Consider the following 19,537-nt stretch of genomic DNA (forward strand, 5'->3'; position numbering starts at 1 on the left):
TCAGAGCCTGGAGCCTGTTTCAGATTCTGTGTCTCCCTCTCTCTGACCCTCCCCCGTTCATGCTCTGTCTCTCTCTGTCTCAAAAATAAATAAATGTTATACGTTTGACTATTTTATATACTCACCTAAGTGGAATCATGTAGTATTTGTCCTGTGATGACTTATTTCACTTAGCATAAAATCTCCCAGGTCCATCCATGTTGTTGAAAAATGTAGGCTTTTCTTCCTTTTTAAAGGCTGAATAATATTCCATTGCATGTACATACCTCGCTTTCTCTGTACATTTATCTGTTGATGAACATTTGGGTTGTTTCCGTATCTTGGCTGTCATGAATAATGCTGCAGTGAACATGGGATTGCAGATTGTATCTTCAAGATCCTGATTTAAATTCTTTTGGATATATACCCAGCAGTAGAATTGCTGGATCATATGGTAGTTCTATTTTTAATTTTTTGAGGAACCTCCATACAGTTTTCCATAGCAGCTGCACCATTTTGTACTCTAGCCAACAGTGTGCGAGGGTTCCAATTTTTCCTCATCCTTGCCAACACTTGTTACCTTTTGGTTTTTTTGATAAGGGCCATTCTAACAGGTGTGAGGTGGTGTCCCATTGTGGTTCTCCTGTGGTTTGCAAATATTTTGTCCCATCCCTTGGCTTGCCATTCCCTTCTGTGGATTGTTTCCTTTGCTGTGCAGAAGCTTTTCAGTTTGATGTTGCCCTACTTGTCTATTTTTGCTTTCGTTGCCCGAGTTTTTGATGTCATATCATGAAATCGTTGCCAAGACCAAAGTCATGAAGCTTTCCCTCATGTTTTCTTCTAGGAGATTTACAGTTTCCAGTCTTATGTTTAAGTTGTTAGTCTTTAGTATTTAGTTTTACGACTAAAAGTCCTGTGTCCCGGCGAGGATGCAGAGAAAGAAAATCTCTTTTGCACTGCTGGTGGGAATGCAAACTGGTGCAGCCACTCTGGAAGACAGTATGGAGGTTCCTCAAAAAATTAAAAAGAGAACTACCCTAATGACCCAGCATTTGCACTACTAGGTATTTATCCAAGGGATACATGTGTGCTCTTTTGAAGGGGCACATATACCCCAATGTTTATAGCAGCACTATCAACAATAGCCAAAGTATGGAAAGAGCCCAAATGTCCATCGATGGATGAATGGATAAAGATGTGGTATATACATACAGTGGAGTATTACTCAGCAGTCAAAAAGAATGAAATCTTGCCATTCGCAACTATGTGGATGAAACTAGAGGGTATTATGCTAAGCGAAATAAGTCAGAGAAAGACAAATATCATATGAGTTCACTCATATGAGGACTTTAAGAAAGAACAGATGAACATAAGGGAAGGGAATCAAAAATAATATGAAAACAGGGAGGGGGACAAAATATAAGAGACTCTTAAATATGGAGGACAAACAGAGGGTTACTGGAGGGGGGGATGGGCTAAATGGGTAAGGGGCATTAAGGAATCTACTCCTGAAATCATTGTTGCACTATATGCTAACTAACTTGGATGTAAACTTAAAAAATTAATTAAATAAATTTAAAAAAATGTCCTGTGTCCCAAGAAACCTCTCACTCCCAGACGAACTGGGACATGAACCCACCCTAGACAGGAACCCAGGTAGCACACTGGAAGCCAGGACCTCAGCACAAGCAAGTGGGAATATCACCACTAGTGGTGCTCTGTTGGCTCAGAACATGATTTTGGTCTTCTAGGAAAGGTGGCCCCTCCCACACAGCTTCGGAGGACTGAGCAGGCTAGACAGGGGTGGCTCTCAGAGGCCTCCAGTGGAGTGTCCAGGCCTCCATGACAGAATCCGTGTCCAAAGGGGACGATGGAGATAACTTTCTCTTACACATTCTTACCAGAGGATTTGGTTTTACTTAAACATGGCCTTATTTACAAATAAAGTGCATCAAAGATCTAATTCTCATGAAGCTAAGAGGGTTTTCCATTAACAAGAAACTACTAAAACCATGCATTTTCAGTAAATCTGAGGTTGGTTTCTTCCCTTGTGTTTTTGTGCATTCTTTCTTAAGGAGCTGTCAAAGCCATCACTTTTCTATATATATTTTTTCCCAGGGCATTGGTTGTGCAGTGTGAAAACTGAATGCTCATTTTCTGACATTAAACATGTTCTTTGGTATTACTGTCAGTATAACCAACAAGAGCTTCTGTTTTTCACGGTCTGTAATGCAGCTTGTTGTGTGGTAAGAACAGGAACAGTAGGTTTTGGGGAGGTGTAATGTTCTATTTGCATTGGTTCCCCACCTGTTAAACACTGACAGATTTGAGCATCTTTCAGGTCTGAAATATTTTAGATCTTTGATGGCATTGGAGATGGGGGAAGGGAAAGAGAAGTTTCCAAGAAATAAGTATTTGATCTGCTCGTCATGCAATGAAATCATACATTTATACTTTACATCTAACATTTTATTTTTTATTTTTTCAATTTATTTTAGAAAGAGAGAGAGGGGGAGAGAGGAAGAGGGACAGGGGTGGGGGGAGAGAGAGAGAATGCCAAGCAGGCTCTATACTCAGCATGAGCCAGACATGGGGCTTGTTCCCACAACCCTCGGATCATGACCTGAGCCAAAATCAAGAGATGGACGCTCAACTGACTGAGCCACCAGGTGCCCATAAATCTCACATTTTAAATTTCATCTGTGCAATATTGGCTTTTTGTCTACAGGTTATGTGGGATGCAGGATTTTGTTAGCATATTTTTACAGACTGTTCAGCTGATTTTTCTGTTGTCGATAAATAGAAACCTTTATCTCCTGAAAACAGGTTTCACCAAGAAAATATTAGGTGAACATAATCAGTGATAAAAAAAAAAAATTAAAAGAACTCAGTAGTGATGATGTGGTATTGATCATCGTAAACTGAGTAAACAGACACCTGGTCTTATTTCTAAGGATCCAACAGCCATAAGTAGCTTCACTACAAGGGATCAGAATCATCAGAGGGGCGTTGCTGGTTCCTTCAGGAAGCGTGGGCCTTCTTCACCTTCAGCACACGTTCCAACTCAACATGTTAATACATAAGAACACCTACGTAGCTGGGAGTGATGATTGATTTTAAATGTTAAGTTATGTATAATGATATTTCAGAGGATAAAAGCTTCCCCTGGGGCTGAACCGTGGTGGCTTAAAGTGAAGTCTTTACAGCCAGCAGCAGAATGTTGGCAAACGGTGGTTTGTCAGTATGGGGGGTGCAGTGACCCCACTCCCACTCTGAACTTACAAATTAGGAGACACCAGTGGCCTTCTCGCAGAGGTACATGCTGCTGGAGCATGCCCCCTCCTCCCAATAAACGTCCTTATTTCCTACAATCTCTAGCAAAATAACACCAGCATTCTTCACAGAGCTAGAACAAACAATCCTAAAATTTGTATGGAACCAGAAAAGACCCCGAGTAGCCAAAGCAATCTTGAAGAAGAAAACCAAAGCAGGAGGCATCATAATCCCAAACTTCAAGCTGTATTACAAAGCTGTAATCATCCAGACAGTATGGTACTGGCACAAAAACAGACACTCAGATCAATGGAACAGAATAGAGAACACAGAAATGGACCCACAAACATATGGCCAACTAATATTTGACAAAGCAGGAGAGAATATCCAATGCAATAAAGACAGTCTCTTCAGCAAGTGGTGCTGGGAAAACTGGACAGCGACATGCAGAAAAATGAACCTGGGCCACTTTCTTACACCATACACAAAAGTAAACTCAAAATGGATGAGAGACCTAAATGTAAGACAGGAAGCCATCAAAAACCTCTTTGACCTCGGCTGCAGCAACTTCTTACTCAACATGTCTCTGGAGGCAAGGGAAACAAAAGTAAAAATGAACTACTGGGACCTCATCAAAATAAAAAGCTTCTGCACAGTGAAGGAAACAATCATCAAAACTAAAAGGCAACCGACAGAATGGGAGAAGATATTTGCAAATGACATATCAGAGAAAGGGTTAGTATCCAAAATCTATAAAGAACATATCAAACTCAACACCCAAAAAACAAATAATCCATTGAAGAAATGGGCAAAAGGCATGAATAGACACTTCTCCAAAGAAGACATCCAGATGGCCAACCGACACATGAAAAAATACTCAACATCACTCATCATCAGGGAAATACAAATCAAAACCACAATGAGATACCACCTCACACCTGTCAGAATGGCTAACGTTAACAACTCAGGCAACAACAGATGTTGGCGAGGATTTCTCAAAAAATTAAAAAGAGAAGTACCTTAACAACCCAGCAATTGCACTACTAGGTATTTATCCAAGGGATACAGGTGTGCTGTTTTGAAGGGGCACATGCACCCCAATGTTTATAGCCGCACTATCAACAATAGCCAAAGTATGGAAAGAGCCCAAATGTCCATCAACAGATGAATGGATAGAGAAGATGTGGTATATGTAGACAATGGAGTGTTACTCAGCAGTCAAAAAGAATGAAATCTTGCCATTTGCAACTACGTGGAAAGAACCAGAGGGTATTATGCTAAGTGAAATTAGAGAAAGACAAAAATCATATGACTTCACTCATATGAGGACTTTAAGATACAAAACAGGTGAACGTAAGGGAAGGGAAGCAAAAATAATATGAAAACAGGGCGGGGGACAAAACAGAAGAGACTCTTCAATATACAGAACAGAGGGTTACTGGAGGGGTTGCGGGAGGGGGGATGGGCTAAATGGGTAAGGGGCATTAAGGAATCTACCCCTGAAATCATGTTGCAATACTAACTTGGATGTAAATTTTTTAATTAATTAATTAATTTTTTAAAAAAGTCCTTATTTCCCCCATTAAAAGGGGCCTATCTTTATAATACGTAAAATGGTGGTTGATACATGTTCATCTTTGCTTTCGCTACAAAAGTATATATTTAATATTCAAACTTGCTTTATTTTTAAATTCCTTGTAGTTTTTAATGTAAAAGTAATACATGCACAGGTTTAAAATGTCAAACTGTGCAAAAGACTCTACAGTGAACAGTAAGTCTCTCTTCTCCCCTGACCTTCAGTTCCCGTTTGTCCTTCCTAGAAGAAACCAGTTACCATTTTTATGACTATCTTTCCAGAAATAGTCTATGCAAAGACAAGCGTATCTACAAATTGAGAGCCCCCATTTTTACAAAAACAGTAGCATGCTATGCACATTGTTCTGCATCTTGCTCTTTTTAAAGTTTATTTTAGGTATTTATTTTGAGAGAGAGAGAGAAAGAAAGCGAGAATCGCAAGCAGGCTCCACGCTGCGAGCTTGGAACCCAATACTGGGCTCCAACTCAAGAACCGTAAGATCATGACCTGAGCTGAAATCAAGAGTGGGACATTTAACCAACTGAGCCACCCAGGTGCCCCTCTATCTTGCTTTTTTTTAAATTGAGCTTTTTAAAGATAGTTGTAGACGCACATGCAATTATAAGAAGTAATGCAGAGAGATCCATGTATCCTTTACCAAGTTCTCCCCAGTGGTACCATCCTGCAAAACTGTTCTACACTATCAACAACCACGATATTGACATTGATACATTCCATCCACACACTTTAGATTAGCCTACTTTTCCTTGTACTGCTTTATGTGTATTCAGCTCTACACGAATTTATCACACGTGCAGATTCATATATTCATGGCCACAGTCAAGACACAGGACAACTCCATCACCACAAGCATCTCCCGTGTGGCCCTCTTATAACCATGCTCGACTCCCTCCCTCTTCACCCTTGTCCTGAACTTCTGGCAAACACACACAAATCTATTCTCCATTGCTGAAATTTTGTCTTTTCAAAAATGTTACATAAGTGGAAACATACGGTAAGTAACCTTTTGGTACTGGTTCTTTCCCTCCAAGCATAATTTCCTGGAGATCCATCTAAATGGTTGCATGTATCAGTAGTTCATTCCTTTTTCTTGCTGAGCAATATCCTCTGGTATGAATGTACCACCGTTTATTTAACCATTATTAACCTGTTGGAGGACATCTGGCTTGTTTTCAGTTTAGGGCTCTTAGGAATCGAACCGCTGTGAACCTTCACGCAGAAGACATTGTGTCAGTGTAAGTTTTAATTTCTCTTGGATGGATGGCCAAGAGTATAATTGCTGGGCCATATGGTAATTGTATGTTTAAGTTTAAAGAAATTGCCAAACTTTTAACCATTTTACACTCCCACCGGCAACCCAATTTCTGTGCATCCTCACCAGCATTTGGTGTTGTCATTATTTTTTCTGCAAATAGGGAGTCTTATTTCTTCCTCGCTAAACTGTATGTTTTCTATTTCTTTTTCTTGCCTTCTTACAGAGTTGTTGTTGTTTCTTAATAATGTAACTTCCAGGTAATGAGATTTTTCAGTTGAGGATTTTCCTCCTTTTTATTTTTTCTTTTTTTTTTAATTTTTAAAAATATTTTATTTATTTTTAAGACAGAGAGAGACAGAGCGTGAGTGGGGATGGGGCAGAGAGAGAGGAAGACACAGAATCCGAAGCAGGCTCCAGGCTCCAGGCTCCGAGCTGTCAGCACAGAGCCCAACGCGGGGCTCGAACTCACCAACCGTGAGATCATGACCTGGGCCGAAGACGGACGCTCAACCGACTGAGCCACCCGGGCACCCCCTTTTTATTTTTTTCTAATGGGGAAAAGTTGGTGTCAAAATCAAGAGGTTCTGCAATTTGTGTAGCATCAGTGACCAGTGTTTGATTAACATAATCATTGGTTTTCTTCAAAGAATTTCTTAATTCTTTTGATGCTATCAAGAGCATTATGCACGCTGGATTTGATTCCTGCATCATTTGGCTTACATCACTAATTTTACTTAATCTCTCACCTAAAATCAGTGCTGAGTAAATACAGTTTAAAGTTCATGGTTTCAGGGGCGCCTGGGTGGCTCAGTCGGCTAAGCATCCGACTTCGGCTCAGGTCATGATCTCACTGTCCATGGGTTTGAGCCCCGCGTCGGGCTCTGTGCTGACAGCTCAGAGCCTGGAGCCTGTTTCAGATTCTGTGTCTCCCTCTCTCTGACCCTCCCCCGTTCATGCTCTGTCTCTCTCTCTGTCTCAAAAATAAATAAACATTAAAAAAAAATTTTTTTAAATAAAGTTCATGGTTTCAGAGGTATACCTTTGGCTTCCATTCTTTATCAAGTGGCATTATCTTTATCAAAAAAATCATCAATGGTTTTTAAAAAAGAATATAACTTGGGGTGCCTGGGTGGCTCAGTTGGTTGGGCGTCTGACTCTTGATTTCTGCTGAGGTCATGGTCTTGCAGTCCGTGGGTTTGGGCCCTGCACTGAGCTCTGCGCTGATGGTTCAGAGCCTGCTTGGGATTTTTCTCTCTGCCCTTCCCTGCCTTCTCCCTCTCTCTCTCTCTCGCCTGCTTGGGATTTTTCTCTCTGCCCTTCCCTGCCTTCTCTCTCTCTCTCTCTCTCAATAGATAAATAAACTTAAAAAACTTTTTTAAATAAAAAAGAATATAAGTTGGATATTCTATCCATTAGTAACATGGAACTTCCTTGTTCTTGTTCATGGTTTCAGAGTGTTCCATAGTAAAATTGCCCTAATTTATTTTGCCAGTGTCCTATCAGTAGGCTTTTACTTGATTCTAATATATTGCTATTAAGAACAATGCTTCAATAAGTGTCCTTGTACATATCTTTTCATACATGCACAGGAAATTGCAGGAAAAAAAATCATAGAAATAGAATTATTGCATCAAAAATATGTTCACTTTGTATCTTGAGAGTGGCTGAATTGCTCTCCCAAGGGGTTGAACCAATTTACAGTCATATTCAACACAAGGTCTTCTCAAAAATATTTTTTTTAAGTTTTTATATTTTGAGAGAGAGCAAGAGTGCAAGTGGGGGAGAAGCAGAGAGAGAGGGAGAGAGAGAATCCCAAGTAGGCTCCACACTGTCAGCGAGGAGCCCAATTCAGGACTTGACTTGGGGCTCGAACTCATGAACCGTGAGATCATCACCTGAGACAAAACTAAGCGTCAGATGCTTAACCAAGTGAGTCGCCCAGGCACACCTGTCTTCTCAAATTTTTAAAATCTTTGCCAATGTGTAAAAAAAAAAAGAAAGAAAAAAGAAAAAAAATAAAATCTTTGCCAATCTGATAGATAAAAAAAGGATTTTGTTGTCATAGCTGCTGATTTTTAAGATGAGTTTAAACTTTGCTTAGGGGCACCTCGGTGGCTCAGTCGGTTAAGTGGCTGACTCTTGACTTCAGCTCAAGTCATGATCTCATGGGTCCTGAGTTTGAGCCCCACTCGGGCTCTGTGCTGGCAGCGTGGAGCCTGCTTGGGATTCTCTCTCTCCCTCTCTTTGTGTCCCTTCCCAGCTTGCATATGCTCTCTCTCTCTCTCTCTCTAGACTTTGCTTAAAATGAAATCAAATTTATACAACTGAAAGGTGACTTTCCAAAAACAGAAGAGTACTACACAATCTCTTTATATATCAAGGTCAGATAATATCACTATATATTTTTTCAAGCCAATTCTCCAGCCTGTATTAAAAAAAATTTTTTTTTAATGTTTGTTCCTTTTTTTGAGGGGGTTAGGGGAGGTGTAGAGAGAGAGAGAGACATAGAATTTGAAACAAACTCCAGGCTCTGAACTGTCAGTACAGAGCCCCATGCAGCACTTGAACTCACAAACCGTGAGATCATGACCTGAGCCGAAGTCAGGTGCTTAACCAACTGAGCCACCCAGGCACCCCTCCAGACTGTATTTTTAAAACAACTAAGGGGTCATTACACATTTCTTCCATGTATATGGAGGGAGCATTAGCTGAGACCCTCCAGTAAATAGTAGATGCCAATGAATAAAGCCCCTGTCTTCAAGGAATGTGCGGTCTAGCAGCAGGGTCCAAATAAATTTTGTAATACAGTAGGTATCACTGTCTCCCATGGATGCTCTATAGTGCAGATAAAAAAAGCAGCTAGGCTGCATCTGGAGGTTAGAGAAGGCTTTGAGCTGAGTTAAGAAGTAAAGGAGGAGTGAATTCTAGCCAGATGCCGAGGGGAGGAATGGCAGTCTAAGCAGAGGGAACAGCATGGGCAAAGGCATTGAGGTGTGAGCAAACAAGCTCAGGGAGTGAGGAGAATGCCAGAAATTCAGCATTTCTAGAGGGCCAGGCAGAGGATTACGCCAAAACTGCAAGGAAGGGCCCAGTTAGAAACAAAGATTTAAGCTTTCTACTACAGGCTATAGGAACTATTGATGGTTGTTTTTGTTTTTTTTTTTAATGTTTATTTATTTTTGAGAGAGAGAGAAAGAGTGAGCTGCGGAGGGACAGAGAGACAGGGAGACACAGAATTCAAAGCAGGCTCCAGACTCTGAGCTGTCAGCACAGAGCCTGATGCGGGGCTTGAACTCACAAGCCGTGAGATCATGACCTGAGCCAAAGTTGGACACTTAACCAGCTGAGCCACCCAGGCACTCCTGATGGTTTTAAAGAGAAAATGATCAGATTTGCATTTTAATTGCTTACTCTTTCCCTCTTGTGCAAGCCTGGATATACAGGCAATCAGCTAGGTATGACTTTTTGGTGTGTCTAAAATATTTCATAGTAATAAAGACCAAATGTGATTGTACATCAAAATTCCTTCTAACCTGTCCTTGCCATTTGTATGAGTTTCCTATTGCTGCTGTAACAAACTACTGCAAACTTAGAGGCTCACAACCACTCAAGTCTGTTGTGTTTCAGTTCTGGAGGTCATAGGTCTTAAATGCATCCCACAAGGTTAAAGCCAAGATGTCAGCAGGGCCTTGTTACTTCTGAAGGCTGAGAATATGTTGACTTGTGTGTCCACCTTCTGCGGTCCTTTGCTCATCACCCCCTCTTCCATCTTCAGAGCCTGCAGAGCAACATCGTCCAGTCTCTGACTCCCTCTGTGGCCTGCCTCTATCCCTTATAAAGATCCTGGTCACTACACTGGGTTGACCCGAATCATCCAGCTTAAGCTCCCTATCTCGAGGTCAGTTGATTGACAACCTGAATTCCATTGGCCTTCTGAATTCCTACTTGCCATGGAAAATATTTCCAGTTTCCAGAAATTAGGGCTTGGGTAGCCATTGTTCATCCAACATTGAAATTTTTTATTCAAATTGTGGTAAATAATATATAACATAAATTTTACCATTTTAACCATTTTTTTTCCATTTTAACCATTTTTAAGAGTACAGTCAGTGGGGGGGCCCTGAGTGGCTCAGTTAGTTGAGCATCTGACTCTTGATTTCCACTCAGATCACGATCCCAGGGTTGTGGGATTGAGCCCCATGTCGTGCTGAGCATGGAGCCTGCTTGAGATTCTTTCTTCCTCTCCCTCTCCCTCTCCTTCTCCTTCTCCCTCTCCCTCTTTCTCTCTCTCTCTCCCTTTCCTCCCCCCCCCATGCATGCTCTCTCTCAAATAAATAGTACAGTCAGTGGCATTAAGTACATTCACACTGTTGTACCACCACCACCATCCATCTCTAGAACTTTTTTTATCTTTCCAAATTGAAACTCTGTCCCCATTAAACATTAACTCCCCATTCTCCCCTCCCCTCAGCCCCTGGCTACCACCATTTGACTTGCTGTCTCGATGAATTTGACAATCCTAAGTACTTCATCCAACATTTATTGAATACCTACCTGTGCTAATTATTCTGCCACGTACTCGGATTCATAAGTTAGTTTTCCCTGATATTTTTTCTCAGCTTTTTATTACAGAATTTTCACTTACAGAAAAGTTAAAAGGGTTGTATAATGAACAACCAACCCTATATCTAGTACCTAGATTCAAGCAATTGTTAACCTTTTGCTATATTCACTGTGTGCGTGTGTGTGTGCGTGTGTATGTGTGTGTGATTGTTTTGCTGATGCATTGTATAGTAGATTGCAATCATAATGATACTTGATCTATAATTACTTCAGGAATTATCTCCTAGAAATAAAGACATTTTTCTACATAACCACAATACCACTATTGTATCTAACAAAATTAACAATAATTTCCTAAAACTATTATCTAGTAGTCCATGTTCATGTCTCCCCAGTTGTCCCCAAAGTGTGTGCCATCAGGGATGACTTATTGCATTTGGCTGCTAGAGCCCTTCAAACATACCCATCTTTCCCCCCTACGTGACAATGACTTTTTGAAGAGCCAAAGCTGTCCACATACAACTTTTTAAAATATTCTATAACTTCAGTAGCTTGAAACAACTATTTCTCTTTTAAATTTTTAAAAGATCTTATTTTTAAGTAATCTCTATACCCAACGTGGGGCTTGAACTCACAACCCTGAGATTAAGAGTTGCATGCTCTACAGACTGAACCAGCCAGGAGCCCTAAAAACAACTATTTGTATCTCCCGATTTTGTGAATCATGAATTCAGGCAGGGGCCAGTCAGACAATTGTTGTTTCACAGGACTCTGACAGAAACCGCTTGCTGGTATTCAGGTGGCAGATGGACTGGGCACAGGGGCCAAGTTGGCTTCACTGTCATGTCTGCAGAGCACCTTGGTTGGGATGGCTGGAAGGCTGAGCTCAGCTGGGATCGCCCACGAGAGCATGCCCATGTAGCCTGTCTAGCGTGGTGGCCTCAGGGTGCTCAGGTTCTGATCTAATGGCCAGATCTAATCAATCTGGGAGCACGTATTTAGGTAAACAAGACAGAGGCTGCATTACTTTTTATGACCTAGCTTCAGAAATCACACAGCGTCATGTCCTCCATGCTGGATTGTCCGAACTAGTCACAGAGCCCATCCAGATTTAAAGAATTTGAAGCTATGTCTTAAAAATTGCCATGAGACCTTTGTGCCCTCCAGCCACAAATTATTTGCTTTTCTCTCACTTGCAAAATACACACACCCTTTTCCAAGACTTCTGCAAAATCTCATCCCATTAGGACATGAGGATCAGGCCCTTTGAGTTAGGCCTTTGCTCACCCTGGGCTCCTTGTGAAGCTTCTGTTGGACTACATCCTAAGGAGTACCAGCATACCTCAGAGGTACTACAGGTTCCGTTCCAGACCACGCCAAGAGAGTGAGTCAAATGGATTTTTTGGTTTCGCAGTGCATATAAAATTCACATTTACACTATACTGTAGTCCATTAAATGTGCAATAGCACTGTCAAAAAAAAAACTGTACCACCTTAATTTAAAAATATTGCCAAAAAATGCTGTCATCTGAGTTCTCAGCAAGTCATACTCACTGATCACAGGTCACCGTAACAAATGTAATAATATTATATATAAATATAATTATATTATTATATATTATATGTAATATATTATATGTAATATATTATATTAAATATATAATATATAATATAAATATTATATATAAATATAATAATAATGAAAACTTTTGAAATGTGATAATGACCATTATGTGACACAGAGATGTGAACTGCGCAAATGCTGTTGGGAAAATGGCACCAATAGCCTTGTTCTATGCAGAGTTGCCACAAACCTTCAATTTGCAAAAAGAAAAAATTTAAAAAATAATTTAAAAAAACGCAATCTCTGTAAAGCACAATGAAACGAGGTATACCTGTATCAGAAGCATGCTGTCTAGCTGAAAGGAGCTATAAAGCATGCCCTTGAGAGTCTTAGAGAGCGTTTTGTACACCTGAGTGGATTATGAAGCACCATCTTGTCTGTCTGAGGATATAAAAAAATATGTCTTACAGTCAGGTACCAGATTCCCCCAAACAGTGTTTTATTAGTGGTGCCCTTGTAGAATGGCCCATATTCTGATTTTATCTACGTGTTTCCTCTTGTTGTCATTTAACTCTTTCTCACCACTCCCCTCCCCCCAATTCCCATATTTCCTGTGAAGTCTGGAGGCTTGACTGGATTCAGGTTGGAATCATAACTGAGTCAGCACACAGACCGCATGATATCTTACAGGCACAGCGGCTGCCCCACGTTAGTGTGCTAGGCTTGATCACTTCCATACAGTGGTGACAAGTAGATCTCTCCATTGTAAGAGTTCATTTTCCTCTTTGTGATTAGCATGTACCCTGTGGGGCGGTCCTATGAGAACTATGGAATGCTTCACAAATTCACGTCATCCATGTGCAGGGTCCGTGCTAATCTTTCTGACTTCCTTCCAGTTTTACTCTGTGCTATGCAAGCAAGCCCTGGCCTTTAAGGTTAAATGAGGTCCTAAGGGTAGGGTCCTGATCCAATAGTACTGGTGTCCTTGTAAGAGGAAGCGACCCAAGGATGTGCGTGCACAGAGGAAAGGCCATGTGAGGCCATGGCAAGAGGGTGGCCATCTGCAAGCCAAGGAGAGAGGGGCCTCAGGAGAAACCATCCCTGCTAACACCTTGATCTTAGACTTTCAGCCTGAAGAACTATGAGAAAATTTTCTGTTGTTTAGCTACCAGTCTGCAGTATTTTGTTATGGTGGCCCTGGCAAGCTAATAACACGGTTCTTGGAAGCCATTTAAGACTTACCAAGGAGTTTAGAGTTTATTATTTAACCCACGGGGGTGATTTGGGTTGTAAGCTGGGGAATAACAGGAAGATCACTGCAAGACAAGTACAAAGGAACTTTGGAGCAAGGAGAGAGCAGAGACAGAGAAAACCCAGTCAGGAGGGATTTTAAGAGTATGGGTGAAAGATGATGAGTGCTCAAACAGAGGCAAAAGAATGGACAGACAAAAGAATGATAAAAAGACAAAAGAATGATAAGAAGGTAGAATTAGCAGGGGCCCCTGGATGGCTTGGTAGGTTGTGTGTCCGACTTTGGTTCAGGTCATGATCTCACAGTTGGTGAGTTCGAGTCCCACATCGGGTTCACCGCTGTCAGTGCAGAGCCTGCTTTAGATCCTCTCTTCCCCTCTCTCTGCCCCTCCCCTGCTTGCATTGTCTCAAAAATAAATAAAACATTGAAGAAGAAGAAGGTAGAATCAGCAGTGTGTATTGACCAATTGGACATAGGGAAGTGAGAGGGAAGCAATACTGAATTCTCCCACGTTCCTAACTGGGTAGTGATTGTAGTGGACATTTATTTGTTTTCTACCCAGCTTTCCCCGTCCTAAAAATACCCAGACCGTCACTCCAGAATTGACCCCCAGTCCTTCCCATTGTGCAGCCCACATGCTTTGGTGAAGCTCACCCTATCATAACATTGGTGGTGGGCTTTGACTGACTTACATTAATTAACACATTCCATTGCTCTGGCTATCGTTTTGGTTCAGGAGTGAGCATGTGGTCTAAACTTGCCAGTAAGGGTGAATGTCAGAACTCTCTACTGGAAGGCTGAGACTGAATGCTCTCCCTTCCCTACCCCCGGAAAAGACCAAGGAATCCCGTAGACCCAGATTAGCTGGCAAACATCTAGTGACCCCCGTGGATGAGCCATAGACTAGAGCCGACCATGTGCGCAGCAAAACAAAGTTAGATCCCCAGAGACACCTTTGGGCTGCTGAATCAACTGACCATGAAGTCCTGGACTCTCCAGTTATCGCGTCTAGAAATCCCCTGTTGTTGAAGCCATTTTGAACTGAATTTTCCTGTTACCTGCCAGATAGATACAGGTAATCAGGTGAATAGTGCAGCCATTAACTGGCATACAGGAGGCAGAAGGAGGGGCCGGTTTGAAGGAGAGAAATTTCATCTCGAACTTTGACAGTCCCACCTCTTTGCTCACAGTGGACGCTTGGGTCTGGAATGACTCCTCCCCTCCCACCCCCACATTTGTGGACCTGCTGAAAAAGTCCTCTTCACACCCAATGGCCCCATTCTTCTGCACCTTGCTCTGTAAAGCCTTTGTAAATCCCTATTCTGTCCAGGTGGGAAGTCACCACTCGTTCTGAGCTTCCGGAACACATCAGACACGGCTCTATCCGAGCTTTTATCACCTCATGTTACTATTTCCTCCACTGGGCAGCAACCCATCGTATTCTTCTTCGTGTCCACACAGGGAGCCCCGGGGCACCTAATAGGCATCTGAGCATCTTGATGAATAAATGATCCCTCTTCTTCCCCCATACTCTTCTCAAACTAATGAATTTACTTGCCACTCCGCCCACCTCGGACTGAGGGAAGCTCTGGCTATCAGATCATGGATTAAAATAAATAAAGACTACCCAAAAAAGAAGATGAAAATATAGGAGTGTGAAGAAGGGGTATTTTTATGGAGCTGGGAACACAGAAAAAGAAAAGTTGGATCAAACAAGTACCTCGATTATAATGATGTGATCGCTGCTCCTTTGCCAAGTTTATGAGGGCGATGCATACACTGAATCTCTCTGGATATATGAGATGGGTTTACAATCTCCTCGTACTGCTGAAGACTGTGGGAAGAATCTAAAATCGGCACTACCCACACATAAGGTTGCATTATGCCTATCAATTTATTTTGATCTCATTGAAGGCGTTTTGGAGCAGTCCTCAAGAAATAGCTCAACCAAAAGAACATTTAAATTATGTAAAAATGAACTCCAGTGATTTAAATCCATTAACCTTACATAATAAAATTTCAAACATAGTACTGTAATTTTAAAATACAAAAAGAAAACCCCACTTTAATCATTTGAATTCAGAAGAAATAAGTTCTATCTGAATCTTTGCAGGGAAAAGTTGAAGAATACTGATCTATCACCTTCAAGTCCATTTGGAAACGCGAATTGTTGGGGGGGGGGGGGGTGGCAAGTGTGGCCAAGCCTAGATCGACAACGATAATAATGAATGATGATGTTTATTTCACAAATGTTCACGGAGTGCTTGCTACATGCCAGGTATTATTTGAGGTGCGGAGGACACAGCAGTGAATTAACGTATCTGAATAGTGATGGTAAAAAGGAGATTTATTGAGCCCTTCCTATGTATGGGTCAGGCCCTGAGCTAAGAGCTCTGCCTATATTGGCCCTTTTGTTACACTCCTACCATTATTGTCCCCATTTTATAGGTGCAGAAGCTAAGCTTCAGACAGATAACTCCCCCCGAGGTCACAAAGCCAACTGAAGTGGTGCAAGTGGGACTCTACCCAGGCCTGTTGGATTCTGGAAGGAACACAGCAGCTGAATATAAATGGCTGCTGAAAATGTTCTGTGGGTAGGGGACTAAGCCATTTTACATCCTGTTCGTTCCTTTTGCTTAAACATTCCATATTTACAGTGGGTGGGAAGGTAAAATTCAGTATAGTTCTTTTTTTTTCCCCCCAGTGCAAAAAGGTGTTTTTATGAAAGCATGGGAACAGGATCCATGGGCAGAAAGAGTTGCCAAATTCAGTATAATTCTACCAAAACTTCAACAACTTTAAATTAGTGGAGCCCAGTCAGTGAGTTTTCTTCAGAGTATTATCAATGACAAGTTCACGGCTCTAGAAGATTATGTGACCTAGCCTGTATGTTGGCAAACTATTTCGTACCACTTCATTTTTTTTTTAACGTTATTTATTTTTGAGAGAGAGAGAGAGCAAGTGAGAGCAAGCATGAGCAGGGGAGGGGCAGAGAGAGGGGGAGACACAGAGCCTCAAGCAGGAGCCAGGCTCTGAGCTGTCAGCACAGAGCCCGACGTGGGCCTTGAACCCATGAACTGTGAGATCATGACCTGAGCCCAAGTTAGATGCTTAACCAACTAGGCCACCCAGGCACCCCCATTTTGTACACTTTAATTCAGTGTTTTCAGTGTTTCACTACTACCCTTTGTGACTGTTGTAATATGTGCACACCACTCGTACTATTATTTACTTGAAATTGCTTTTTGGTTAATGTTTTAAAGGAAAATAATATCACTGCTATAAGTAAAGAACCACTAATTCATTCAGCAAATATTTAGGAAGTGCCTGACATGCACAAGGTAGTGGGGATAGAGTCATGAAAAAATACACCAAAAAGAATCCCTGTCTTCATGAAGCTAATATTCAAGTAGGGGTGACAGACAATAAACAAGTTAAAAAGGTAAAACAAATAGTACATAAGAGAGTGATAAATGCTGAGGGAAAAAAAGGAGGGGGATATCAGCTGTCAGTTGGGGAGGGCTAAAATTTTGGATAGGGCAGTGAGGGAAGGCCTGAATGAGAAGATGACTCTTGAATAAAGACCTAAAGGGACCACCCATGCGGAAATCCAACAGAAAGGCAATCCAGGAAGTGGGAACAGACAGTGCAAGGCCCTAAGAAATGAGTGTGTCTGGGGCTCTCAAAGAACGATAAGGAGGTCGTGGGCTGAAGCAAGACTGGATGGGAAGCTATTACAAAAGTCCAAGTAAGAGATGTTGGTTTGGACCACAGTGATGAGAAATAATTAAATTCTGGAAATATGATGAAGGCGGGGGCACCTGGGTAGCTCAGTCGGGTAAGCGTCTGACTTCGGCTCAGGTCATGATCTCGCAGTTCATGGGTTCGAGCCCCACGTGGGGCTCTGTGCTGACAGCTCAGAGCCTGGAGCCTGCTTCGGATTCTGTGTCTCCCTCGCTCTCTGCCCCTCCCCCGCTCATGCTCGCTCACTCGCGCTCTCTCTCTCTCAAAAGTAAACATAAAAAAAATAAAATATTATGAAGGCAGAGCGAACATTTGCTGATGGAACAGTTATAGAAGGTAAGGGGAGGGGAATCAAGAAAAACCCTAAAACTTTTGGCCTAGGAAGCAACTGGAAGGATGGAGTCCAACACATTTCTGGTTTTTTGGTTTGTTTTTTTTTTCCTTCCCCCAAAGATCCTCCCCCATCCCCCGGATCTGGAGTTCTGTCACTTACATCACAGCCTCCCCACTCAGTGGAAGAAATTTAGAAAGCACCAGTATTCAAAAGAACAGATTTAAAGCTGTTTTGTGGTTTTGCTTATCTGAAGTCTGTGTGTGTACCACAGTGCTGCAATCTTGAAATAACTGCACTGGGAAAACTAGTGTTTTTTTTTTTTCAGGGATCCAGCAGACACCTTTGGAATCCTGAAGTTCTATATTTTGTAAACATACTGAACACACTCTGAATATCATAAATATGCTGAAATTCTGTCTAGTGCAATTCTGGTACATTGATTGGCTGGGTGGTAAGGAACCCAAGATTTCATGAGAAAAGGAACATTCCTGGCTCTTAAAATTTAGGCTACAAACAGGTCTATACTGGATAAATTATGTACCACTTTTGTCAGATGAATTAATGCAATTGTTTAGCATCAGAAGCTCAAACTTTAATTTCACTTTTTCTGGCTCACTCGGGAGTTCAAGAAGAGGGCGGATTAAAGAGAGCAAAAGTATACAAGCAGTGAATAAGTTTCATGGTGAGCCAAGACATCACAGAAGAAAAACAAGGTAATCTGATTTTATCTTAAACACTGGCCTGTTACTTTACTATTAAAATAGCTGCGGTGTTTAGGTTTAGAGCCAATGGTCTCTGCACAAAAATAATGCCTTTCTTGGCACCGATGTTATTAAGGACCCATCTTAACTGTTTCAACATAAAAAACAGCTTTACTGCACCTTGTCAGTAAAGTACCCTCACTGCCTTCAATTAGACAAATGAACACATTTCTATTCCTGACTGTATCCAGACCCTACAGCCATTTCAACAAAATATAAATTTTGACTATGATTTATGTTTACTTTTATACTGGATAGTGCAGCAAACTGAACATTTCAAATATGATAAAGGAAAGGACTCTCCTGCAACCGCCTCTCCATAGATGCCTAACTAAAGGTTCAAGACTGGTGTCTCCACAGAGCTGCAGACCTGTCTAGTGGCTCCTGGACTCCATGAGTACCAGACCAAACTCATCTTTTACCCCAAAGTGCCCATATTCCTGTGCTCTGTATATCTATCTGTTAGTGACATCTCCATCCACCTGGTCAACCAGGTAAAAAACTTAAATCATCTTTGACCTCTCTCTACCCTTCACTTTCTCTTTCCAATTAGTTGCTAGGAATTGCCCACTGAACAGCTTCCAAACTGGCCTCCCTGCATCTAATCTCTCCCTTCTTCTCCCCACGACCAGAATTCTCTTCTTAAAGCTCAGATTTATGTTATCACATGCTAAAAAAAAAAAAAAAAAAAATCTTACATTTTCTTCTCCTATGTCCTGTGGAATAGCCTCAACTCATTAGCACCCAAGGCGAAAGCACAGTTTGGCCCTGAATCCCCCATGGCCTCTTGTTTTGATTACACCAGGATTTCATTTGTAAGGGTGACTGAGTAATGACAGAGTGGTCAGTGCCATCGAAAGAAGTCTTATTGCTCCCAGTTCCCAAGAGAAGGAAGTACATCGTTCCATCCAAAGCCGCACAGGGTCAGTAAGGAAGCAAAAGGAGAGGAGAACATGACCCAGAGCTTCTATTGTGGTTTCTGTGGGAAGGAATGGGTGAGGCATAGTAGGCAAATTTGAGTGAGCTTAGGATGGGGTACTTTGAATGTTAGTGGACTCTGGGCTATAAAGGTGGTCTCTCATTATCCAGTATTTGGCCCCGGGGTGATTTGAGGCAGGGTAACTGTTGGCTTGGTGTGTGAGAGTTAAAGGAGGTGGTTGGGGGTATAGGCTTTCGATTGTTTGGTTAATGTAAGGTGTGTTCACAGGCAAGTTG

At 41.7% G+C, this 19,537-nt stretch overlaps 1 pseudogene; it reads right to left on the minus strand.

Moving 5' to 3' along the window:
• Positions 1-13,052: 13,052 nt before the first annotated feature.
• Positions 13,053-13,153, minus strand: LOC132691419 (U6 spliceosomal RNA; annotated as a pseudogene).
• Between the last annotated feature and the right edge of the window lie 6,384 nt (positions 13,154-19,537).

This window comes from Panthera onca, chromosome E2 (assembly GCF_046562875.1).
Source record: "Panthera onca isolate mPanOnc1 chromosome E2, mPanOnc1 haplotype 2, whole genome shotgun sequence".
Classification (NCBI taxonomy): Eukaryota; Metazoa; Chordata; class Mammalia; order Carnivora; family Felidae; genus Panthera; species Panthera onca.